Source organism: Macrobrachium rosenbergii, chromosome 53 (assembly GCF_040412425.1).
Source record: "Macrobrachium rosenbergii isolate ZJJX-2024 chromosome 53, ASM4041242v1, whole genome shotgun sequence".
Classification (NCBI taxonomy): Eukaryota; Metazoa; Arthropoda; class Malacostraca; order Decapoda; family Palaemonidae; genus Macrobrachium; species Macrobrachium rosenbergii.
The window spans coordinates 39,790,495-39,817,218 of NC_089793.1; the positions used below are offsets into that span (position 1 = coordinate 39,790,495).

Sequence of the window (26,724 nt, forward strand, 5' to 3'; positions counted from 1 at the left end):
TTACAGGTTGCCGATGGTTGCGTGGACGACTGGTGACTTGCTCGATGACCTGTCTCACCTATTTACTTCAGTTATGAAGAAGAACCTCCAACCATTACAATACGAAGGTAAGCAATGATCTTTGGTATTGCCTACATGTGTTATTATCCATTAAAACTAATACTAAACACACAAATTCGAGAATATAGGAGTAAGCCCAAGCGTGCTGATTTAAGTATACAGAGTAGCAATACTGTTTGAATGTTACATTAACAAAGGTGCAGCAGTTGTAGCTGTTGGTGCGCATGGGGTTACTTATGTAATTGTTAGACCGAAATGCTTCAGGAAATGATAGTAACTTAATTAAGATCTGTCTACCACCTTTATTTTTGGAAGCCCTGCTACCGTCCCCCATTTCCTTCATCAGACAGACCCTTTGTATTTTCTTAACCTTCTGGTACGTCTTAACAGTTTTTAAATATTGTTCCTTTGATTGTATACAAATTTCAGTTTCTTAAGGTTCTGGGGCAGTTATTCAACGATTTGTTTGCTTTTGTTGCCTTTGATTCTTGAACTAAATTCTCTAATTGCGTTTGGCGTATTTTATACTTGAAAGAGGTCTGCATAGTTTGGTTTTGTAATGTTAATACTGGTACACACAAAAAAATAAGTAGCCTACTCAAATGAGCTCATCTGGGATGGATGCGACCTTAACACGTAGGAGTTAGTTCATAATTACTGTACTTTGCCCTGTTAAATATGAAGTAACCGTACTTGGAACGATCCATCTACCCCGTTTAGTGTTGGAAGCCTCATATTATCGGCTGTCTCTTGGCCCATGAGGCATGTCATTTCTGTTCGTTGTTAAAGGCTATGATTAACAATTTTCTTGAATAACTTCATTCTGTCTTAACTGTTTGTTTAGTTTTTTGGATAGTTTACCGAATAGCATTTGTGTTGTTTATCCCTATTTTCCAATATTGGTTGCCTTCTGGCTCCAAGATGTCTTAATGTTTTAGGTTTCGCTTTTCTTCTATACTGACGAACTTAAAAGTGAACGCGCGTAAATACATTGTGACCCTCTCCCGTGGGAACTATTCGTTAGTAAACTTACCGTATAAAAAATGTAGACTAATGTTCATAATCCATAACAGCACGATAATGCATATATGCACTATTAAATGTAGGTCGCAGCCCAGAAGATGGCCCCGTGGTAGTCCGTTGTGACAAAAGTCAATAGTACTACCAGCAAATTTCTCATGCCACGTTTCATAAAATTCTTACCAGTAGTTACCACTGCGGTTATGTAGGTACACTTGTGTAGTAATTGAGAATATCTAAACAGTTTATCATGCAATATAATTTTTTTTCTTCAATAGCGATGGTTTTCCTGCTAGAATACTATGTAAGTTTGTACTCTCTCTCACTTTCTATATATATATATATATATATATATATATATATATATATATATATATATATATTTATATATATATATATATATATATATATATTTATATATATATATATATATTTATATATATATATATATATATATATATATATATATATATATATATATATATATATATATATATTTATATATATATATATATATATATATATATATATATTTATATATATATATTTTTTATATATATATATATATTTATATATATATATATATATATATATATATTTATATATATATATATATATATATATATATATATATATATATATATATATATATAATTTATATATATATAATTTATATATATATATATATATATATATATATATATATATATATAAATATATATACACTAAAGTGTTCCGTCATGATTTATAATTTAATGTTTTGCCATATGGTACATTTCTTAAAGAGAAGACATTTTTTCTGGGTCAGTCTCAAGAACCGGAGAGAAAGGAGTGAGAGACTTGTTGCCTTCCTTTGAAAGGAAATTACAAGATTCTGGACAACAAAATCAGGACGAGAAATCCATATCTTGGAGTGGGTGAAGTTTATTTCACAAACACGGACACTTGCAAAAACATGAGCTTCACTTACTCCATTATATAGCTCTGAGGTTTCATTGTGACCCATTTAAATGAACATTGATTCACCCAGAAAATAGCATATAAAATATTTGTAGTTGTATAAATTATCCCTCTCTCTCTTTCACACACGCAGGCACACACACACAGTGCATCACATTGCTCTTTTTTTTTTTTTAGAGCAGATGAAAAACTTAGGCAAAAAATGTGCATGATTTTAGAAGTATTCCTTCAATACAGTTAATGTTTATTAATGAGGAACACTGTTGAATTTTAAGGTACTCCTTGCATCACTGTACGAGTTTAGTCAGTGCAGTTTGTCGGTAATCATCGTTTTTACCGATTTTTGTATATACAATTATTCGAGATTTTTTGTTTTTTCATGAGGGGTACTAATGATTGCATGGATATCCGATAACGCCGTCTATAGCGTTCTCACGAAGTTAAGAATTAAAATTAGCAATTGAATTTAAATGAAAAACTGCAAATACGAAAGTAAGCATTAATTCATTTCATATGCCGTGCTTGGGTACTGAATTCATATTAATTTTGCTAATTTGTGAGTAAAATATGGGGAGTTTTAGTAACTACTGTGCATTATTTTTGCTAACGCCAATTGCAGGGCCGCGCGCGCGCGCACGCATACATAAACTGACACAGACATACAAATAGGGGTAAACGTAATTTTTCATCATTAAAAGAGACAGTAACATTTTATGGGATGGTTAGTTCAAGAGGGGTGTAATTGTTGTAGAAAGTGGTTGTTTTTTTACTTATAAAACTCGGCCTGTTTCTGGAAATTAGCTGCAAAACCTCTTTTCCTAATCCGTGTTGAAACTAATTATGATGCTATTTCATCAGTAGCCATCATATTGGTTGTATAGGTTTTTTGTGTAACAAGTAATTTTCGTGGTAACTGAACATTTTAACATAATATTTTCCGATGTTCAGATTTTTATCGCTTACAACAGCGATGTTGGTCAATCCGCCCGCAGCCGCCCCCCCCCCCAACCTCCCCCCTCTCTCTCTCTCTCTCCCTCAAAGAAATTACATTTTATAGGTAAAGTGAGACTTCCATAAGTTGCTTGTCAATACTTTGACCAATTTTTGTAAAATTTAAGTTATTTCAAAAAAATTTTTCCTTTTTAATAGGTTACTAATGACTACGCGTATACTTGATAACTCCATCGATGGCATATTTCACCAGCTTATATGAAATGATCTGAAGGAAAATATTTGTTGGAAATATTGTAGTCAAATGCCGAACACCATATGAAGGGAAAAACTGCAGTTCTAAAGGTAAGCATTACAGCAATTGGTTGTTTCCTATTTCTTTTTCTAAACATTTGTTAGGAATTTCGGAGATTTGTATCTGCTTTGCAATGTTTTTTTTTAAACAACACACACACACACCCGGGAGTAAGGGTAATTATTGTCTTCGGCTACGCAAAGAGTAACAAATTTTCGAATGCCAAATTCAGAGGGGCTTGTAAAACCTGTTGTAGAAGAGGCTGCCTCTATCTATATAACTGTACCTACGTTTGGAAATATATTGTTTATTTCTTTAAGTTTTCCCCTGAATCTTTGTAGTTCTTAGTCCCGGTTGCTCATTCCTCAAAACAGGTTTGAAGGCGTAATGTCTACGTACAAATAGGTACAAAGATTCTTTTCCTACTTCTTACTGAACTTATCACAAATGCTATCTCATCAAAGTGGTTACGCTGTTTTTTTTTTTTTTTTTTTTTTGCAAGAAGGAAATTATGAAGTATTTGAAAATTCAATATTATTTTGTCATATCGATCATTTTTACACAGCAAAGGTTGTCCTGTTAGAAAAGGCCACATGAGGAGTTTGTAGTTATGCCGCGTCCCCTACTTTTCCTTTGCCTCCCCCCCCCTCACACACACCAAGTTTATTACGTCACTTTAGGTAACATGAGCCATAATCTTGCACTGCCTAATAATTTAGGCCAAGCCGCCAGTCATCACCCGACCCTCTAGATTTTTGTGGAATGCCAGTTATCTTTAAAAAAATTTTTTCCTGCCTTATAGGTTACTGATGATTGTGTGGATTCCTGATAAACTCCATCGATGGCATATCACACCAGCTTCTGAGAAACGACTTGAAGGAAGATAATTTTCATTTAAAGTTGTCAGACGTTGAAGATATGAAAAAAGGCAAATATCTGGGTAAGTATTAATCCGTTGGCCATTTCATAGTCTATGGTTATGTTGTTCTGAATTCATGTTAATTTTACTAAACATTTGTTAGCAGTCTAGCAGATGTGTAACAGCTGTGCATTTTTTTATACTATGCCCACTTGGGCGCCATTCTCTCAGATAACATGTACTTACTTATTCACTTTTCAAACTGTGCCATTTTTCTCATTTTATTCAATGTGTTCTGTTTTCTTCTTTTCTTTGTTGACTATTAGTATCACTGATTTTTCTGGTTTGGTGCCGACTGAATATTTTTAGCTTTAACAAGCTAGGAGAGATGCTTGTGGTAGTCCTTGACCGTTTATTTGTCTTCTTGAATCCTACCCAGTCATCCTGTGAAAAATTAGTCCTACATTTCAGTATTCTGTCATTGCATTATATGTTCCAAGAAGTGGCCACATTACCATTTGTAATCCTAACGTAAGCAAGTAGTAACTATTGCCATTTTTATATTTTTTTACTTTCAAATGATACAAGATGCTACTTGAAGACAATGCATATCGGAGACCTATTTAAAAATGCTGTTTGAAGCGTCCTGCCTCCATTCATGAAATCTCAACAGAAATTACTCCGTGTGTGTCAAAAGTGTCATAAGTAGTACAGTACATTGTTCAAGCTTGCTTTGAAAAAATATTACCAATAGTTTAACAAGAGGACTAATAATGTTGCGTATAGATAACTTTGCTCAATTTTCCTTGTATCCCAAACTTACGATTACCCAGCGTTTTCTTAACTTTGCCGTAACGAAAGTAGATAAATTGGCTTCGTCAGTAAAATGAATTAGGCCTGATAAAAAGTATCACGTAAATTAGAGAGCTAATAAATCAACCTTGATTATTATACTTATTAACTGTTTTACTATTTTACATTATGGAAGCCATATCTATGGCCCGCCATCAGTCAGTATTAAAAACTTGGATCCAGTTGAGAATCTGCACCGTAGTCAAATCTTTCCCAAATAAATTTGTTCGTTAAAAGAGGTGCAAGTGACTCAGTTTTCAAAACTTTTCGACTAAAGAGATTTTGATAAACTGACTTTTACTACCACTCAGAATTGGGACAGTAAATGTAAAATTTCCTTTAATTCGCATCAATCTCTCTCCGTTTAAGCAACATACAATAAACAAATATGGCCACACTGGGTAACTTGCGCTGACTGCTCCAAATTGCCACCCGGTGCAGACTTCATTTATTCCCGATGATTGGAAGTGCTTTCAAAACCGTTCAAAATTTCTTAAGATCCGTGTCCAATAAGTTTAGTTTACTGTTATATGAAGATAATATCAATGTTGAAATATATTGGATTTCCGTACACGTAGGCGTTAAGGGAAAGGTGAGCTAATAAAGCAGACAAGCTGAAGCTATTGACTAGATCAAAATAATGTACAAGTCTTTGTCAATTTTTTTTTTTGAGTAATATAACCTGGCTTCGAAAAATAATATCTAATCTTCGAAAAGTAATATTATCTGTCTTCGAAATGAGTTTTCATAATCCACACGACCCAATCCTAGAATGCATTTGGTATTCTGCAATCGTCCAGTGTACAAGCGACCAAGGTTGTACCATCAAGTCGGTCGTTAAATTTTTTATGATTAATAGTTCATTAGAAACGATTTAATCCATATTAAGAACTTACTTCGGGTCACCCCTAGGGCCTCTGGGCAGTACACTCGAGCGTTTGGTTCGACTTTTTCTTAACAACTTACTTTCGTTCCTTTGGGGACCATTGCCATAAACAAATATTGTTTTTAACATTCCTTACTTTTGTTGCATTTTCCTACTGCATAGCCTCGATCCACATTTTCAGTGTCGTATATTATGTACTACTTCAATGCTTTCTGTTATTCATGCAGAGCAATAAACAACTTTTATATTTTTCGGAGTCATTTTCCTTTAACAGTGCATCCCATCATTTTTCTGATTCCTTAATAAAGTCTCCTGGGTTCATTTAATGCTTGCAATCTTAACATGATCCACAGCTGCCATTCATTTTAGGGTTCCTTATGGGAATCAATGTTTCTCTTGATTATTTTTAATTTTTCCATTTTCTAAAGTTTCCATATCCAGCTACAAGCTGATTACTTTTCAGCGCAAGAACAAAAACGCCATCTTTTTCTGCTCTTCTGTAACATTTGTTGTCAGTTCTAGTAGGTGGTTTGTCACTTAGATCTTGGGCCATCATTTTTAGGTTAAACTTACCAACGGTCGTCGGTCTCGTTTTCATTTTCCCTAAACTTTTAATGGCATTTACTTCCTGATCTTAACTTTAACACCTCCCCAGTTTTAATTCTCTTAAAAAGGTTTGCTGTTTACATCTCTTGCTTCCTTGATTATCCTTAACACTGTCCCCACTTGACCATTCTTCCTGGTATAAATGTATCCAGGATATATACTTACCTTTGTTAATTTACTTTTCCCATTTTCATATCTTATATTGCTAAATTTATTTTTCCTGACACCACTTGTTGAAAGTGTTATATTGATTTGGCTTAATGCAGTGAGGGGTCATGACTGAGTTGGGAGGTTCAGGGGAAGCGAAACTCCCCTGGCCATGTTAGTAACACTGCGTCCATGGTGAGGTTAGGTTAGGGTAAGTCTGGTTAGGTCACATGTTTTCCTCTGAAATGCTTGTCAGGTCTGCAGTAGCCCTGGCCCCCTCAACTGTCTTCGCTCCTTGATTTTCTTGCAATATCCGAACTATAATGTTTTGGGGGCTATTTTCCACTGATTTTTGTGTTTTTGCCATTGTGAACGCTTTTAACAATTCTTCTGCTTCTCGTTTCACCATATTGACTAAGTCTTGTCTCATCCTTGTGGTTCTTATATTTGTTTCGTACTCTACTATTCTATCGTTTTATTTAGTTATTTATTTTTTGCAGTCTCTCCCAGCCTGTCAGAGCTGCACAGTAATTAAAGATCGTCTACTCTTATATCTTGTACTCTTCCTCGGTTAGGGCGCATCCTATTACAGATTTTGTATTTTCCTACATGTTTTCTAACTTTAATATTATTACAATCCATATAAGATGGAGTGTTATAGAATACTTCTGCAAGAATTGCAAAAATTACTATGTAATCAGCTACTTGGTAACATGAGTCAGCTGGCAACCGATGGCAGATGTGGCCTTGTTACTATAACTGTTTGCTTATTCCCTAAGTTAAGTAGCCATTTATTGAAAAAAATTATCAGTAATTTCGTGATATAGTTCTGAGAGTCTTATAAAGAAATGAGGACGCTTTCTGCATTAATTTTAGCCCAAATGGGCCATTCTGAAATCCCTCAGATTTTCACCCGTTAAAATAAAAAAGAAAAATCAATAACTCAGTAACATCTACGTACTCGTACGCTAACTGTTTTACACGCATGTAATTAACCTAGGACAAAGGACCTTGTTTAGATATTTTAAAGAGAAATAGTGAATCTTTTGTTAAAATCATTAAAGAAATAAAATTTCATACCTCAGCGCGAAAGAATATAATATACAGCTTATACACAGTTAATAGCCATTATTTTTTTAATCTAGGCATATTTTGTGTGATTTTTTACATTTTCCTCAGTTTACATCTTCCATTTGTCATACTCCGGTATTCATTCCTGCCTTTTCTGATTATTTCCTTCCTCCTCTCCCTCACCAACACTTTTTTTTTTTAACCTAATTTTTCGTTTATTATTTCACTTCTCCCCTACATTCCTTCTTCTCTTTCGTATGGCTCCTTCATTGTTCATTTCTTTGAGACTCTCCTCTCCCCCTTTCTTTTATTTTTTCTTTTAAGCTTTCTTTCTTCTATCCTCATACCATCGCAGCTTTTCCTTTTGTCTATTCCTCCTTCTCACGTCATCCTCCTCCTCATTCTTTCCGCTCTTACTGATGATCATTCTTCTTACTTCTCTTTTCCTGCTACTTCATCATCGTGATCATGTCTTTCTACTAGTGATTCATTTCTCCTCCCTTCTCCATCTACTAACTTTGCTCGCTCGTCCCATCCTACTTTTTACTAGTCTTAAATTTCATCCTCCATATTTTCATACTCCTCGCCCTTTCTCATTCTTCCTTTCCAGACTGTGCTTCTACCCAGACTCTTCCTCCTCCCGACTCTCTCTTTTTCATCTCGTCCTACTTATAATATTTTGCTTGAATACTTATTTTTTCCTTTATTGATTATAATTATTAATCATAATTTTTTCCTTACTACTATTCAGCTGACCTCCGTAAGGAGCACAATTGCCATCTAATTTCCCAGCCTGACACTTTAATGTTTTCAAATAATTAACTAAAATTAAATCAACGTACAAGTGGAGTCGGATATTCTTATTTTCAAGTATTATGTTAGCAAATATGCTTCTAATTTCTTTTTGCTTCTCGTTCTGTTCCACTGCAGCATGCGTTGATAAGGTTCGATCCCTTAGTAGTTTTACTAGATCCCTTATTTCTTCATTTTAAGCCTTTTGTGAGCTTCATGAATCCAGTTTCACAAACTGTTGTTGTTCTTGAAGTTGAATAATTCTTAAAACCACATTTTGCCCCCTTTTGCAATTTAAATCTGCTATCAAATTCTTCAGCAGAGGTGTTTGTCACTAAAAGTTTTTAGTTGAACTCCGTACAAATCTTGTACTTTCCTATTTAAACGTTTCACATATAATTTGACACTTTCATCTTATAGTTGTGTAAGTTGACCTTTTTTGTGTTATCCTGATGGCCTCACTGGGGTATCTGCAGATCTGTCTTTCACAGAGGACGTACTTAAAAAACACACTAGAACAGTGCTTTGGTTTGGTAGAAGGTTCTCGTAAAAGACACCTTGGATGTATTGGTATTTGTTATTCTTGCTTTTTGTTTATCACAGCCTCTTTGTTACATTTTCTTGAGAAAAATGTGCACTTGGTGGCCTCTCAGGATTATTGTTTGCCCATTTTTTATATCCTCTTTTACGTTTTCTTTCATTATTAACTTGATTTGGGTCGGTAACTGTTTACTCCTGGTTTTTTTCTGACCTGTTTTGAGGTCTAACATGTACCAAGGTAGTCTTCTGCCCTCTGCTTATAATACATACCCTCACTTTTCGTACCTGTGGTCGATCGGCATTTTTCATCTCCCTCCACTGTTTCTTGTCAATTTTATTTACATTGTGATCCCCTCCTGCACTCTAAGCTTATGCTTATTTCCGGCCCTTTGCTTATTTAGTCCTTCCTTCTTCCTTCCAGATTGGTTCAGCGAATAGCTCACAATAAGTGATGATAGTGGGTTTATCTAAGCAAATGTATATTGTATATTTTAGAGAATAGGTACATTGTGTTTTAGAGAATAGAGGTATATTGTGGGCTGTTAACAATGGTTATAGAATGCGCTTATAAACTTTACCGGAGAGAATAGTAAGACTAAAAGGTTCCACACTAGTAGGGGGAACATGATCCCAATCTTTACAAGTCTATTTAATAGGTGTTTGTGTGGTTCAGACGAAAATCTAAGTAACGCCTATAATATTTACATATTTAGTACTAATAAGCTGACCGGCTTCCTTTTCTCTTTAGATATTGTAAATAGACATTTTTAAAAGAGATTTAATTAAGACATCTTTGGAATTACACATTTTTTCCTTTTTTGGATGCTGAACTGGACAAGTAAAAAACGCCTGATAGGGTGCACTCTGCCATCTGTTGGAAAAAGCAGAAATTATGGGTTTTGGTTAAACTCGGTCAAAATACCCCACTAATATAATGATGTTACCAGATGTTATTTAATGTGTAATCTGTTGTTCTGTGGCCGTCAGTTAACTGGTCTCGTCGTAGGGCCTTTTTATGACATTTTGGATTTAAAATGCTTTCGCATGATTTATCATCAGACAAATCAGACTTTGTGAACTCAAACAACCATTGCACATTTCAACATTGTAGTGATTTTTTGGGGGATCTTTCCTAGATTGTGACCCCCAAGGGTTTTCGGCGGTCGTTATGTTAGGACTAATATTTCTTGGGGTCATTATCTTTATGATACTGTAGGCTATTTAGTCTTTTGTTTATTTTTACGGTAATCCCCAACGGGCATGAACCTAAAAACTGGATACATACCGGGTTTAAAACCCATGGGGATCATCATCTAATTTTTTTTTTGGTGGGGGGGGGGCGGGGGCTGAGCATCGACCACGATGACATTGTTTATCACTTTCACATTATGCAAACTTTACTGAAATGCCAGCAACATACATGAGTACTTGGGTTTTTTCTTAAGGGCTTAGGAAACAAAATTACTAAAATGAAAAATAATTACTTAAAAAAAATAATCCAAAATAATCATCCAAAGCCATGACAGAAAAGGGGGTGGGGTTGGTAACACATGAATTGTTACAGATACTTATCCTGAACGCTATTGTAAAATATGAAGATGTGCTTTCATTATCGAATTTCATTATCGTGCTTTCATTATCTTCTCATTCTTAGTTATGAAATATGAAAATGTGCTTTCATTATTTTCTGATTCTTAGTTAAAACCTCAGTATTCACAAAGGTTTCGTTGTAAATTATATACCAAAGAAAGTGTATGCATAATAACTGCAACCAGAGATGCTTTACCCATGTACATAATTGGTTGTGGCGAAAAACTCCACTGATTATTTCATTCACTGAAAATTTACGTAACACGGCCGAGAGCTGTTGACAAGGTGTTTCGACTGAATGAACCAACTATGTAGTTCCTCCAGGTGGCAAGTACAGTAGTGTGTACACTATTGGTCGTTTTTTTACTCTCGCTTCCAGTATTCAACACCCAAACAGAAGCATAAAATGTTGACATTCTTGTATAGTTTCTAGACTTGCCTTCTTGACTAATTTCAAGACTTATGTTACATTTAAATGTTGGTCAATTTCAAGCATAAGATGTCGACATTCTTGTATAGTTTCTAGACTTGCCTTCTTGACTAATTTCAAGACTTGTAATGTTACATTTAAATGTTGGTCAATTTCAAGCATAAGATGTTGACATTCTTGTATAGTTTCTAGACTTGCCTTCTTGACTAATTTCAGTACTTGTTACATTTAAATGTTGGTCAATTTCAAGACAAAGATTGTTTCTAAGCTTGCTTTTTGAAAGACTAACTAACAATCTTGTATTTTAATGGCTGCGCTATTTAAATGTTAATCTTGTATTTTAATGGCTGCGCTATTTAAATGTTTGTCTTGAACTTTTTTTAAGTAACTTTCATCTCACTCACCCCAATCTTTTCTTATATTTTTCAGAGATGCAGCAAAGGACTCCGTCGCTATACGCAAGAGAACGGACGCGCCATATTGAAGAACCATTGAATGCCGGTAATCCAAGAGAACGGACGCGCCATATTGAAGAACCATTGAATGCCGGTAATCCAAGAGAACGGACGCGCCATATTGAAGAACCATTGAATCCAAGAAAGAGAACGGACGTGCCATATTGAATGCCGGCAATCCACGAAAGAGAACGGACGCGCCATATTGAAAAACCATTGAATGCCGGTAATCCAAGAAAGAGAACGGACGCGCCATATTGAAGAACCATTGAATGCCGACAATCCACGAAAGAGAACGGACGCGCCATATTGAAGAACCATTGAATGCCGGTAATCCAAGAAAGAGAACGGACGCGCCATATTGAAGAACCATTGAATCCAAGAAAGAGAACGGACGCGCCATATTGAAGAACCATTGAATCCAAGAAAGAGAACGGACGTGCCATATTGAATGCCGGCAATCCACGAAAGAGAACGGACGCGCCATATTGAAGAACCATTGAATGCCGGTTACAAAAAAGTTCTGGACACCTCACTTTTTGAAGTTCAAATTCTTGGGATATTTTTTTTTTTGTGGTGGAGAGTGTCTCTTTTTCTAGCACTGAAGGTAGTAATCATGAGTTATTTGATATGTAGAAAATTATACTGTACTCTATATATGCATACTTTTTATTAAAAACGATATATATATAGCCTTGAACATGTTTATATAGGTTCCAATCATAACATATGAACTTCCATCCTCCTAGCCGGACTAGCACCGCCTGTTTGCATTTTCCACACAAAGACTTTCCCAACTTGATTTTCACCTCTCTATCAGTAGTAGTATATAGTACCCTAGACTTTCCCAACTTGATTTTCACCTCTCTATCAGTAGTAGTATATAGTACCCTATATACCAGCTGCCTATTTCGGGGATGGGGAAATCGTCCCCCAAAATGGTTCTTTAATCTTTTACCATCCACATAGTGGTGGTGCTTCCAGCACCCCTGGCTCTTTCCAAGTTCACAGTTTGCACACGCAAAACCTGCTTGGTTATATGGTCTCAGCCACCGGCTTCCTCATATATCATTCAGCCACTGACTTACTATGGTTCTCTGTCCACTGGGTGGTGATGGTCCTGCTCCTACTACTCAAGATGGCCTTTGCTGCTCATTAGCTGCTCCAAGTTATGCAGCCATTCCATCTGTCCGAAAGAAATGAAGCTTTCATTAATATTCATCATCTCTAATGATTACACACTGAAATGTGAATGAATATTGGAAAATAAAGTATAAACGTACATTATTTGCACCTTTTTCACTACCTACTTTTTTCACTACCTTCCTTATAGCTTTACATTTGGTGCTTTAAAATCTAGATATCGCAGATTTTAGCATGCATGCATGTTGCAACGGGATTAACATAAATGTAAACCATAGGATGTGGTTTAAACCGGGTTGAATACTGGGTTTCATATATGCTTATGTTCTTACAATTGCTTCAAAACCTCCATTTATTCCAAGTGCAAAATTTCATGTACAGTAGCCATGTTCTTTACCAAGAAATTAAACAACTCTTCGTAACATTACCAGGTCACTGTAAATTTGGCAACAAACTTTTTTTGTATTAACACCTGGCATATTAATGTACCTTGAAAGAATAGTCAAGTTTATCTTTTCACTTGTACTGTTAAGTATTCATATAATCCTAATCTCCCGCGCACAGCTTACTGCTGTACGGTATAAAATACAGGTACTAAAATTGAAAAAATTTTAGTACCTGTATTATATACTGTACAGCAGTAAAGCTCTGTGTGGGATATCAGGATTATGAATAGTTAATAAAGTACTAGTGAAAAGAGAAAAGTTGTTAATCGGGAGGCAGTCAGTCTATATATGTCTTTTGTAGCTTTTCTTTCTAAGCACATTAATATGGTACTCAGGTGGTATATTTATACAACAAAAAGATTATTTGGCCAAATTTACAGTGACGGTAATGTTAAGAGAGTTGTTTAATTTGTTGGTAGAGAACATGGCTACATGCACTACTTAACTGCAAAACTTTTCACTAAAATTCTACCAATCATTTCCTCAATAATGTGGCTACTGCATTTCCAAACTAAAAATCAACAAAGCATTGAGCACAACATTAATGTGTTAGCCTGAAATATTAACCAATCTTGTAAACATGTAAACACATAGCATCTTTTAACAATGGCTTCTGCCCCATGGACAAGTAACAAAGTTAACTACATTACAAAGACAAGCATAATAGCTTACACTTCAACCTGGGGCCAACAGAGGGCGCAGAGCTTCCAGGAGAATGAGAGATATTTATCATTTAAGCAGACCTGGGAAAGGCTGCATGGTAGCCATTTACTGCAGAGACTGAGAGAAGCTCGTCAAGGTAAAAGGAAGTGAGTTCCTAAAGAGTGGTTCTGACCAGAGACAACCCTCTTATGAATCTAACCAAAAATGGCCCACTGCCAGGAATCTCCCAGCTGTCCACAACCCTATTGAGCCTTACTGGAAGAAAAATCTTTCCCTACCAGGAACTGCTGCTCTCCAAGTTCACAGGGAAATTCCTCCACGGGTGAAACCTAGACAGTTGGGGTTGACAAAAAAAGTGGAGTTTGTAGGGTTCAATCTTTCTAGTGCCTCAACCAAGAGAACTAACAGATCAGGTTACCATTCACCTTGGAGGTAACAAGTAACGACAAGGATCATCATGAGACCGTAAGTGATCAGACCGAATGGTAGAAAGGTGCAGAAATCCAGATGGTCCAAGGGATGCTGAAAAGCATCCCCCATCACAGCCCTGAGGTCTTGAATTGGTGTGCAGAACACTGTAATGTTCCTTTTTAACCTTCAGCAAACAAGTTGCTCTCATGAGGACATAGAGAACACTCAGTTCCAACTACCCAGCCCATGTGGCTGAGCTGATCAACCACAACATTCATCCTGTCTGGAATATAATTGGCTGACAGCTTTATAAACTGGTCACTAAGGGGAATGGAGGCTATCTCCACTTGCTTGTGACATACACCACCATGTTGCTCAACACCAAAGAGTGACCTATCAATCTGTCTTGTGAAGCTTAAAAATCTAGCAGCAATGTTCACATTTAAAAGACTTTGATGTGCAGATGAAATCATCTGTACTCTACACTCCCACAGTAACAGGGTCTTCCAGCTGTGTTATATCCTTCCCTTTTCTTTTCAAAGAACAGATGCATCACCGGAGGAGGAGATTTCAACGGAACTCTAGCTCTGTGGTCGCTTGTTGTCTGTCCACCACACCAGATCATCCCTTACCTCTTGACTGTGAGGCACAGACTGTGAGGGGGAGTCTGGAATTGAAGACCAGTGCTGCTTTAAGCACTCCTGAAGCAATTGTGGGGTTACCTTTGCGACACAAGTTTCACCAAGGATGACAGGATCAAGCAGGTGGTTCCTGTCGGGACAGGAATTGCCGTGACCTCCCTGATTTTGCTGATACAAACGTTTATGGGAAAAACTCGACTGTTGCCTCATCAATCAACATACACAAGTACTTCATGTGGTTTGGGCTGGAGATTCAACTTTTTCAGTTACCACCATCCCCAGATTAGGACAAAAAGCGAGAGGTACACGAACCTCTGAGAGGACACAATGTTCAGCCAGTCAAAAAACCGCAACAAGAGAGCAACTATCAAATGAGTCCAAACTGACACTAGGATGAACAGTTGTACTGAAAGAAATGTATATATTCATTATCTTAACATATTTTCTTGTGTTAATTTTGCTTGAATTTGCATTTATGCAAGCAACTGCCCATTGCCTTTATTATTCTTTCATTTCTTCACCTAATTCACTCGCATCCCTAGCCATTTCATCTTTGAACTGTATGCCTATTTCATTCTGATTGGTCTAGTTGCCATTTCACAAGAGCTTATATTCTCCTTGTCACGACTAATTGTTTTTGCACTAGTTCCTAAGTACTTTACCTCCTGTGAACAATAAATGTCCACGTTTCCTTTATTCATGATCCCACCCCCACCAGTTTTCCCACTCTTTAATGCTCACTTATGAAGCTTGCTTTATGCTTATTTTCTACTGGGATTCTTTACATCCCCTGGCTACTTAAAAGCTTTTGGGGGCTGGTGGCCATAATGTCTTGAGAGCCAATTTTCAATTTCAGTATCTTCTTTCACTGGAATTCTGTATATATGAAAATTAATTAGTAAAAATGTAATGAAGCTGAAAGCTAAAAGAACCACGCAAAAGCCATTCGTAACGTAAAACATGGAGTGAAATGTAGGAGGATACTATTAATCAACCATGGCACACTGCCAAGGTCCCTTGGGTGGAACACTGGAAAGATAAGTTTACTTTTTTCCTATATAAAAATTTACTGAACGTTTGGAAAAGTAGCTTAATCTTCAAAAGCGATGCCTAAATCAAAAGGATCGTCTCCCCACTGGATGAGCCATAAAATTCTCATTAGGGGCACAATTTTCTGAGGACTACTTATTGTTCAAAGGAGGTAAAGTACTTAGGAACTAGTACAAAAACAATTAGTCGTGACAAGGAGAATATAAGCTCTTGTGAAATGGCAACTAGACCAATCAGAATGAAATAGGCACACAGGTCAAGGATGAAATGGCTAGGGATGTGAGTGAAGTGGGTGACGAAATGAAAGAATAATAAAGGCAATGGGCAGTTGCTTGCATAAACGCAAATTCAAGCAAAATTAACACAAGAAAATATGTTAAGATAATGGATATATACATTTCTTTCAGTACAACTGTTCATCCTGGTGTCAGTTTGGACTCATTTGATAGTTGCTCTCTTGTTGCGGTTTTTTAATGACTGGCCGAACATTGTGTTCTCTCAGAGGTTCGTGTACCTCTCGCTTATCGTCCTAATCTGAGGATGGTGGTAACTGGGAAAAGTTGAATCTCCAGCCCACACCACATGATGTACTTGAGTATGTTGAGTGATGAGGCAACAGTCAAGTTTTTCCCATAAACGCTTGTATTACTATTCATTTAAGATCCTCAGACACATACAGTATTTAATTTATAAGTTGATGCTCAATTTATTTTCAAGACCACTGTACAGGGAAACGAAAAAAAAAAAATTAACTATAAACTATAGTACGTCTGAACAATTCTGTATTCAGAAAACCCAAGACCACTGTATTCAAGTGCTACACTGGACAATTATGAATGCAAAAGCCTGACCATTTATGAAATATGTTTTGCATAATAAACCTTTATCCATGCATCAAGTCAAACTGGACTTGGAGAGAAATTGCCTCATAACTGTACGTAAAACAATGAAAAACAACACCACAATGGAATTTTCCCAAGTTTAAATTAATGAAGAATACCCTGAATAACTATCCTGTTAAGTGTTTCTCAATAAAAACTGTCCAAGTGGCAACCTATGGCAAATCAAGGTAAGGTACTTGATGTTGCTTTTGCTATTTCCTTGAAACAGAATAAATAAAAAATATTTAAAACATGCTTTTATTAAAATGTGCTAAAAAGTAAAAAATAATTTTTCGAGACACCAGGATTTTCTAACAATAAATCATGTTTACAAAAATAAAAGCGTGGGCGCCAAACATGGAAGGAAATGCTACAAGAGATGAAAAAAATTTTCTTGTAGCATTTCCTTCCATGTTTGGTATTCAAGCTTTCATTTTTGTAGACATGATTAATTTTAAGAAAGTCCTGGTGTCTCAAAAAATTATTTTGTTCTTTTTAGTACATTTAAAAAAAAAGTTTAAATTTATTTTATTTTTTTACTTTATACTTTTTAGTTTTGACAGAAATTGTAACCGATTTATGACAGTAATTAACGAAACCGAGCCAAAGGTGGTTTGAAAAATCCGAAGAGTTCATACAAATCCTGAGATACTGGGAGAGGTTACTGTAGGGTCACTAGAGGTCACTGCTGACCTACTGATCATGTAAGGTTGAATTGTCACCAGGACTGAGTAACCAGTCAAAAATTGAGTTACAAGACTTGACCCAGACAAACAGACAAAAAAAAAGGTAAATAAACTTGTATAAAAAGAGACAGACAGAGGCAAAAGACTTACCTTTAACTTGTAACTCAGCTACTGAGGGATCCTTACACCTCCATGGAGCCAAGATGAGCAATTCATCATAGGTACCTTACTTTGGGGAGACACCTATCCTCCTTTCTTCCAGTTGCAAAAACACACAAACCTGGAAAAATATCTCTATTACTGTATGTCAAAAAATCCATCAATAACATTTTAAGGAATAATTTCAATGTAATACAAAACCTCTGATGGTGTTACAATGAAATCTTTTTAACAACCCTATGTACTATAATATGTAGACACCAAGTTACATAAAAACTTCAGTTAGCCTAACCACATCTGCTCCTACCACTAATAAATTTTCCACAGCCTATCCAATCTGGTAATGTTGATAAAATAAGCTCCCGGTCCCTGGAAAACTACTAACATTCGGAACATAGTTGTACTAACTTTGTTAGAGAGAAACTAAAATGCATGAATTAAAAAAAAATCAGTCAATGAAATTCACTAAGACAGATATTGTAATTCCAAAGTCTACTGAAAATAGATGTTTAAAATATTAACGGAAAAAATGGATGACATGTACCCCTACTTTCTTGACTCCAGCTTTCAGACCCTGTAACCTTCCTTGGCTCTCCTCCCAATAGCCTACTGAAATGAAATTAACTTTCCAAGTCTTCATGTGTATATGAAATGACATGGTAGCAATCAAGGACTTGAAATCATGACCCACTTACCAATATCTGAGATTACATGAATGTGAATACATTAATACAAAAATGACTTTTTTATGACAGTTTTATACATACTTACCAAGTAACTACATAGGTATAGTTTCCTCTTGCATGGCAGTTTAAAAGAAAAAAATTCGTGGGTAACGCTTCAAAGTTTAGCGCAGGTGACTGGTCCCACCCACTATTGGGAATACCAGGAACGACTTAGCAGGTAACCTCATTCTGTTTGTGTCACACGTCCACCAGAGAGGTAGCGGGAGGGCTCCGATCATGTAATTACTTGGTAAGTATATGTAAAACTTTATTTTATCATAAAAATGTCATTTTTATATAAGTAACTTACCAAGTAATTACATAGCTGATTCCCACATTGACAGGAGGTGGGATACATGGACATACTCTACTCCAAAACATTAAGACATGTAGTGAATTATAAACAGAAAAAGTTGTTACCATTGAAAATGATGCTTGTCATTCCTTATTAATTAAGAGAGCCTGCAGTACAAAACTGCCTCTGGTTGGTGCTCAACTTAACCTGTAGTGATGTGGCATTATAGCCAGACCATCTGCTACTTAAGTGGGAGCTTTGCAGCAAAGGAGGAGTCTGATGGCTAGCAAAGCATAATTGGAATTTATGCAGCGAAGGACTTAACCGAAGGCTAGCAAAAACTTCAAAAAGTGCCCCTGGCCTGGGTGCAGTACCACACTCTAAAACAACCAGATAACACTGTCATCTCCACTGAAATAAAAACCACAACCCATCCACTAAGAGTGGTGGATGCTCCAGGTACATTGCACCCCCGGGCTCTCACAAAACTTGGCACCTTACTACAGGGTGAAGAGATAGTAGGAGAGATCTAATAATCGCAAGGTACTGCAAAAATTTTTAACACTGTTTAAACTTCTCTGAAGAGGTGAGAAGCAAAAATCAATTACACTTCCAGTAGGCTGATTGTACGATGGACATACGGGGCATATATTCATGAAGGCTAATGAGGTAGAAGTTGTTCTGACATCTTTAACTTTCACTTAAAAGTAGGCCCAAATGCTCTCCTGAAACTAAGAATAGTCTCATAGACCAAGTCCATACATGAAGAACAATGTGTTCTTAAGAGGGTGAAAAAAAGGGTCCTTGTCAGAACGCTAAAGGTTATGAATGGCCCACCTGTGCTTCCAATCCTGATCAGGTAATACCTGAAAACTAACAGAAAAGAGAGCTTCCTACTCTTCCCCACAGCCAAGGATGTGGGGAGATTTGGTGCCAGACAACTGGAAGCTGGCGCCAGGCATCGGGTGTACTGAGCTGGTGCCAGGTTGTAGGTTGTGCCAGCTGAGCTGGATGCCAGATAACTAATCTGGTCAGGAGCTGGCAGGCACTCTAGGAGCTCAGGGCAGAGCTGATGGCCAGGCTGTAGCTGGCGCCAGGCGAGATGGAAGTCAGACGAGGTAAAGGCTTGGGCTGGAGGGTGCTCCTGGGAGCCCGGAGCACTGTCCCCGGCCGTCAAGACCTTCTCTTCCATTAAGTTCTTGAGAGGGAGAGAACAGTTCCAGGTCATGAAAGGTTCCTCATTCTAGGTTAAAAACATAGCTCGATATCCCTAAAAGAAGGAACACTAGAGATTCTATATCCTCTCCAATAAAAAAAGCAATACTGCCATGAGTCATAAGTGTCTCAGAAGAAGAAACTTTTATGAGTCTGCGACACCTGATAAGGGACATCGTTCACTTAGATTGGTAGACTGAGCTAGAAGATGACATCTGCATCTTACAAATGTCTCTTGTAGCACCTCTGAAAAAAGCCCCTCCTTCCTGACAAGCACCTGAACAGCCCAAAGCCTGTCCGTGTAAGAGCATGCCACCCTTGGTGGCTTTTCTTGAAGTGAGGTTGTTCGAGAAGAAATGAATAGTGGAAGGACTCTTGGAGAGTCCACCAATCAACCGTAGCAATTTGGGAGCCATAAATTATGGTTCAGAACGGGGCTAAAAGGAACATCGTAACGTTCTGAAGAGCCTGAGAAAGTTCAGCCCTTCCTTGACCATGTCGAACAACGGAAGAGCTTAGAAGTTCAGGTTAGAACGATCTTGCAGTATGGTGTTTGTTGCCCATACTAGAAGATTCCTTTAAGGTGGCAGACAGTTAAGACAGGCCTGCTCCACAGAAGCACATAACCTGACAGTTCAGGGATTCAAGGTCCACTCGAGAGCAAGAGTGAGTTTCTGATGGCTCAGTTCATCCGCCAGAAATTCCAGTTGGACTAGGAAAAAAACTATTATCGTCTGCAGAAAACCCTTGTTGCTTGGTGGCGAGAGCTAATGTAAAAAAGTAAGGACTGTGAGCTTGTCTAAAGGAATACCGCAGTCTAGGAGTGAGCGAGGGTCAAGAAGAACTGAAGCCTTAAGCAAATGACTCTCAGCTCTCTAGCATACATGTGAAGGTTCGTTCCCTTGGGGACATATCCTAGAAATTTCCCGGTTCCCTGAGCACGATCCCTCTACTAGAACAAGGAGTGAGAAGCAGTCTAAGGATAGTCTCATGATGAGGGATTTCTTCCAAAAGTATATATTTGGACAGATACCACCATAGGTCCGACTGAAAACTGGGTCTTTGGGGAAAAACAGTGGGGTGATTCCTTGTCCATATTGGTCTTGTGGGACAGCCTGAAGTTCATGGTCAGAAAGGAAGATGAAAGTAAGTAGAGCGAGTACTCGAGAGAAGTCTTATGTTGTAGATGTCGAAGCCTAAATTCCTGCACTAGAAGACCCTGTCTTGTAGGATGGGTCTCATATCTTTCGGAGTTTGTATGTGGACACGAAATGAATTATCCTACACATCCAGGAACTCCACCCAATTTCCATGGAGAATTGACAACAGGACTGTTCGGTTGGTCTCTACAAGCAAACAAACTTGTAGGGCCTCGTGCAGACTCACAAACAACTAAGTGGATTAGTTGTTGTCCCTGTTGATACTTGGCAGCCATGGACACATGGCCATCAGGGCAGGATCAACTTCTTAATGTAATAATGCCTTGCGTGGACTCGATGACACCTTGTACAGACTGACAACATATGCTGAACTGTACTTGGTTAAAAACTAATATCCAACACGCTTATAGGAACTTGGAATGTCCATACGATACACAAAAGCCTGGCCATGGGATAACAATGGTCTTGAACAAAACCAGAAGTGATGACTTCTTCTGCAGTCCAAAACAATGTTCTAAAAAAAAAAAATGCGAAAAGGAACTAGGTATTCAGTGGTGGGAGCCTAGTATGGCTAGAAAGAGCCAAGCACTCTGGAACAGGTGTTGGGCGCTTGGGATTCTGCACCAGGCACCAGAAAGCTGGTGTCAGGAGCTCTGAAGATGATAAGGTGCTCGGAAATGGGTGCTGCTAGAGAGAGGGTTCATGGTGCTTCCTTCCGCCTGGAGCCCAAGAAAAGTTTTTTCATAAAAGAACGCTCAGGAGGGAAGATATCGTCATACCAAGGGATAAAACAGACCGAGGATATATGCCGCCTGAAAGTAGCTGCAAAGCAATGTCTCTTGGCAACACTACTAACTATTTCAAGGCCCATAACACCCTCCTTTTTTAATATAACTAATGAACTAGGCTTCTGATTAATGTGAAACCGAAACCACCAGAGTTTGAGACACCGACCTAATTAAGAAAAATGGAATCGAGCATCTACTCCACTTTATATCGAGAAATGTCATCTCAATTTTGTGGGCATGGTGAGAATGGAAATTAAGACCTGGCAACTAGGCGCAGAATGACGTGTGTCGACCATGATGTGTGGCCCCGTGACGTTTACACCTGCCACGACCCCCTTTCTGTATGGTTATCTAATAATATATAAGTTGTAGTGAATTATACTGCTCTTTGATGGAATCTAAAGATACTGATTAGTTATTATGTTTGAATAAACTCATTTTTAGCCTCACTTGTGTTTATTATTTAATTAATAAGTAATTCTTATGAAAAAGAAGACAAAAAAATCAAAATCTCGGATGGCAGTCAGAGAGGTGATCGTGCTAGGGAAGGTACACGTCTGTTAGATACAGGCATTGGCAAGGGCTCCTGCTGACACCTTGCTTACTGCCTACTATTGACATTTTATATCATGTCTACAATGCTTCACCATTGTCCACAAGGTTGTCGTAATGCTTTTGTGTTGCGACTCTTAACATACTACAAGAGGGAACAAGACAACAATAAACTAAAGATTGGATTGGATAGGTTGGTATCATGTTGTCATGTTTAATGGCGTACCATCATGGACATGTATAGCTGAATATTATGCATTATCAGATTCTCTCTCTCTTTCTCTCTCTCTCTCTCTCTCTCTCTCTCTCTCTCTCTCTATCTCTCTATATATATATATATATATATATATATATATATATATATATATATATATATAAAGAGATAGAGAGGTTGTTTTTGATAGATAATTACACGAGAACAAATATTTTACCCAAACAGACCGTATGACCTGAGTTGCTGATGTCATGGATATGACAAGGAATGCTGTTCGTCAGATGGTCAGGCGCACTGGCCAGTCATTCACGGCCAATTGCAGGTCAACCAACTCCCACCACCATCACCAGTCCCATCACCATCACCACCCTCATCGCCAGCACTATCAATAGCTCCAGCGCCATCACCATTATCACCGCCCTCATCAGATTCAGTACAGTCTCGTTCCACACAGCTAGCTGAAGATGTGTTCGACTCTTTTACCACTGGTACAATTCGTCGATATGTTCACAACACGTTCTTGTCAAAGGATACCTTTACAATTAGTACTCTGACAAGAGAACTCAAGAAGGAAGGAATATTACCCGAAGGCACATCGGAAACTTCGTTTTGGAGAGTACTTCACAAGATGGGATTTCGATATAAGACTACACAGTGAAAAATGTATGCTAGAAAAGAGTCCTTAGACATAGTATGTAAAAGGATCCGTTCTCTCAGGGCTCTCAAACAGTCTCGTGAGGAAGGAAGACAGGTGGTCTATTTAGACGACACATGGTTCACTACAAGAATGAGCCACAACAAAGAATGGGTGGACACAACTCAACCATCCACAACTACCACATATAGCCGACAGGTTCCGCCAGGAGATGGTGAACGCTTTGTCGTGGTAGCAGATGGCACCAACAAGGGCTTTATTGAAGATTCATTCTTTTGCTATACAGCAAAGAATAGTAGTGGGGACTACCATGGCGAAATGAACGCCGAACTCTTCAAGCGATGGCTGACAACCAAATTACTACCATCATTAGAACAGCCATTAGTTCTTGTCATCGACAACGCTCCTTACCACAGTCACCTTACAGAGGAGAGCCACTGTCCAACTACTGGCACCAAAAAAGGCGATCTAATAAATTGGTTGCAGCAGCGCAATATCACATACCCACCACACTCTTTGCGACCTGAACTGCTCAAAATATGCAAGGAAAATCGACCACCTCCCATATTCACAGTGGACAATACCCTTCGCCTGTGGGATCATGAAGTAGTGCAGCTACCACCAGCACACCCAGAGCTAAATGCTATTGAGCAAGTATGGGGTGTCATGAAGAAGTACGTTCGATCATCCCTTCACCATTTTACACGAACGGACCTCAATGCAAGATTGAATGAAGCAAAGTTGTGTGTGACAGAGGACGTGTGGGCAAATGCTGTTCGGCGCTCTGAATACTTTGAGAGAGAGTACTGGTCATTAGATAATATCCATGACAGTGTGGATCCCACCATCATAAGTCTCGCTTAGTGACGATTTAAGAGGAAGACTTTATTTTAGACAGTTTTGAGGGGTAATAAAAGTGAATAAATAATATATATATATATATATATATATATATATATATATATATATATATATATATATATATATATATATATATATATATATATATATATATATAACTTTATTCATTAAAATGTTAGCAGCTATACTACTATCTATGTACAATACACTTATTGTTACAAAGTATTATTATCCTTTCACCTCCATCCAATCCTCAGCCATATTAAATATTTATAATGATATTATGTTCACCTCAACAATCATATTCACCAATAATCAATTCACATATAGCACGATTAAACTCTTTATCTAAAATTACTTTCGTGACGTTATTGAAATCAGGAATAAAATAATATGACCAATTTAAACTTTGCCAGACCGAACATTTTTTCATTCCATAAAATGCAACCTACTAATGACTGCATACCTGTATTGAAAATAAACACACCTTATCTCTATCAAAGGTATATATATATATATATATATATATATATATATATATATATATATATATATATATATATATATAATTTCTTGTACTGATATATAATAACCATACAAAGAGGGGGCGTGGCAGGTGTAAACGTCACAGGGCCACACATCGTCATGGTCGACACACGTCATTCTGCGCCTAGTTGCCAGGTCTTAATTTCCGTTCTCACCATGCCCACAAAATTGAGATGACATTTCTCGATATAAAGTGGAGTAGATGCTTGATTCCATTTTTCTTAATTAAGTCGGTGTCTCCAACTCTGGTGGTTTCGGTTTCACATTAATCAGAAGCCTAGTTCATTAGTTATATTAAAAAAGGAGGGTGTTATGGGCCTTGAAATAGTTAGTAGAGAGACTTCTATTTTATTAGCCCCTGCTCCTGATGTCAGTCAAGAGAGGCCTTTACTTCAAAATCTTGAGAAGAACATCAACCAGGAGGACTAATTCCGTCTAAGTATCAGGAAGGGGGAAGGACAAAAAAACACCTGTCTTGCTCCCTTAAAAAACCAAAGTCAAACACCCAACTCCCTGTAGAGGTGACAGCTTTCTTCAACAAGCTTATAAATTCATACACAAAAGTCCCTGTCTGCAAAGGATAGTGCTCTGAGACACTAATTGATGTTACAAAAGGGAGCAACTTGACCCGTCTAGAACTCGAGGCGAAGGTGGAACAGGCTGAAAAGAGACAAAACCACCTGAGAGCAGTTGCATGGTACTCAAAGGAGGGAGTCCAATACTGCAGGACACCCAATGATCAGCGACTAGTTGGCCACTTGAAGACCGGAGTTAAGCGTTCAAATGGAAATTGTGCTTAAAAATGAACAACAGTATGTTCTTAGAAGAGACAGGCGCCGAGGTAAAGAGAGACTGGCGTCAGCCACTAGCAGGCTGGCACCAGATGCATGAGAGCTGGTGCTGGGAGCTCTATATGAAGACGAGCTCTGGCGGTATAGGGCGCTCGGGCGCTATCAGAAGCTCAGGCGCTAAAGTTCCGATTGGCACCAATACTGGCGTTCCACAACCAGAAGTTTGAAACAAAAGTTCAAGACTGTCCCAGAAGTATAAAAAAAAGTGTGGACCACATTCCTGCTCCCTGAAACACTACAGAAGAGTGAAGAAGAGTGACTACCGTCTAAAAGCACCTCCTCAACGGCCGATATTCACCAGAAAAAAAGCCATTGATGCTTTTGTCTACACTGGCATATCACTAGAATAAAAGCACATCTCCATGGACGCCTTCCCAATGGCTGTCCGTCGACACCTATGGACAGCAGGCTCGACTGAGGGGCAACTACCTGGGGGCAAAACCCCTTCGGACTCCCATGGACTGACAGTATGCCTCCTCCCAGGTTTAGGAGTCTGACAGGGACTGGGTTTAGGAGAACCGATAGGGCTGGATAGCCACCTCCTCCACTACACATCCAGTAAGACGTCTTTCCAGTGGCTGTCTGTTGGGGCCAAGTCCTGGGATTTTCAAACAACAGGCTCGGTTGAGGGGGGGGCGACAACCCGTGGGCACACCCTACAAACCTCCCTTGGACCTCCAGTTTGCCTCCTCCCAGGTTTAGGGGAGTTTGGCAGGGACCTTTGTCTAGGAGAGCCGGTGGGATGAGCAGCAGCCTCCTTCACTGCACATCCATCAAGACGCCTTACCAGTGGCTGCCTGTTGATACCTGGGACTGGACAACAGGCTCAACTGAGGGGACAACTACCCGTGTGTAAACCCCCTGACCTCCCTTGGACTTCCAGTGTGCCTCCTCCCTGGTGTTGGGGAGTCTGACAGGGACCTTCATCTAGGAGAATCGGGGGATGAGTAGCCACCTCCTCCACTGCACAACACTTGACTATTATACGGTTAACTTCTGTTAACCCAGACACAAGACTAGTAATGGCATGGGAAGGAAGCGAGGGAGCCAGGCGCAGGAGCAAGTGGACGAAAAAGGCTGGAGGGTCAATGGTAGGAGAGAGTTGGTGTCAGGATCTCAGTAACTGGTGCTGAGCACCCAAGAGCGAGCGCCAAGCACCCGATAGTGGTTGCCAAGCACTGCTGGGCACTTGTAGCATAACCTAAAAAATGTGGAACTCTTCATGATTCGTGTCATCCTTTTTAGTATATGTACTGCCAAAGGAAGTA

The 26,724-nt window shown here is 38.2% G+C and overlaps 2 long non-coding RNA genes across 3 annotated transcripts in view; one reads left to right on the top strand and one right to left on the bottom strand.

Moving 5' to 3' along the window:
- LOC136834410 (uncharacterized) lies at window positions 1-12,496 on the top strand. The gene is made up of 5 exons (XR_010851791.1): window positions 1-107; window positions 3,190-3,336; window positions 4,089-4,226; window positions 11,489-12,339; window positions 12,392-12,496. It is a non-coding gene; the product is annotated as an uncharacterized lncRNA (long non-coding RNA).
- LOC136834179 (uncharacterized) overlaps window positions 12,206-26,724 on the bottom strand; it is a 24,957-nt gene continuing 10,438 nt past the window's right edge. Inside the window, exons 3-5 of one of the 2 annotated variants that reach the window (XR_010851665.1) lie at window positions 17,586-17,715; window positions 12,378-12,700; window positions 12,216-12,323 (exon numbers count right to left, since the gene is read on the bottom strand). This is a non-coding gene — a long non-coding RNA (uncharacterized lncRNA). Of the gene's footprint in view, window positions 12,701-17,585; window positions 17,716-26,724 lie in introns of both variants that reach the window. The other variant, XR_010851664.1, reaches the window with a different exon arrangement.